Source organism: Sceloporus occidentalis, unplaced genomic scaffold (genome assembly GCF_023333645.1).
Source record: "Sceloporus occidentalis isolate IW3139 unplaced genomic scaffold, rSceOcc1.0.p SCAF_19, whole genome shotgun sequence".
Classification (NCBI taxonomy): domain Eukaryota; kingdom Metazoa; phylum Chordata; class Lepidosauria; order Squamata; family Phrynosomatidae; genus Sceloporus; species Sceloporus occidentalis.
The window spans coordinates 12,905,599-12,906,379 of NW_028316999.1; positions in this window are offsets into that span (position 1 = coordinate 12,905,599).

Below are 781 nucleotides of genomic sequence, written 5' to 3' on the forward strand. Positions count from 1 at the left end.
CGGTGCCGGCTTGTAATGCCGAGCGCCGGAAATCTTCCGGCACTCAGCATTACAAGCCGGCACCGAGACCGAACAGGGAGACTCGCCGCAGAGAAGAGAGAGAGGGGCGCCGAGCGGGTACTGACAGCTTGGTAAGCGAAAACCACTCGGCGCCCCTTTCTCTCTCTTTCGCTTAAAAAAAAAAAAAAAAAAAAAAAGGTCTTGGGGCGGCAAAGTGCCGCCCCTTCAAAAGTGCCGCCTGGAGCAGTTGCCCCACTCGGCTCCATTGTCGGGCCGGCCCTGGTTATTGGGATGTAGGAAACTACACCAGGGCCATCTGACATGATTTGTCATGGAATGGCCCTGGTAGTGAATTATTTTACACTGCATACTATCCCTCATTGTATATTTTGTGATATGTCTTACGTATACAAAAAAGTTTCATGTAGTAGGGTTCATGGTGTATTTTGTACTCTTAGACACCATTAAAGAGTTAATATCGATATATAATAGTTATTAAGCTACTCTTCTTACTTCCTGTTCTTCAAACTTTAAAGTTGAAATGACTTTTCTTCCTTATAGATAAAATTGCAACTAAGTTGAAAGACTGATACAGCTAAAATAACCCTATTCATCTAATAGAAAAATAATGGTGAAACCTTTTACTTGAATGTAGTAATTTACTGCTTCTCTTTTTATATTTTTTGCAGAACTTAAAAGCACATGAAGACAGAAAATATTAAGACTGTGTGAACCTGCAAGTGACTCATATAAAAAAAACTTATTGGATAACACTCCTATA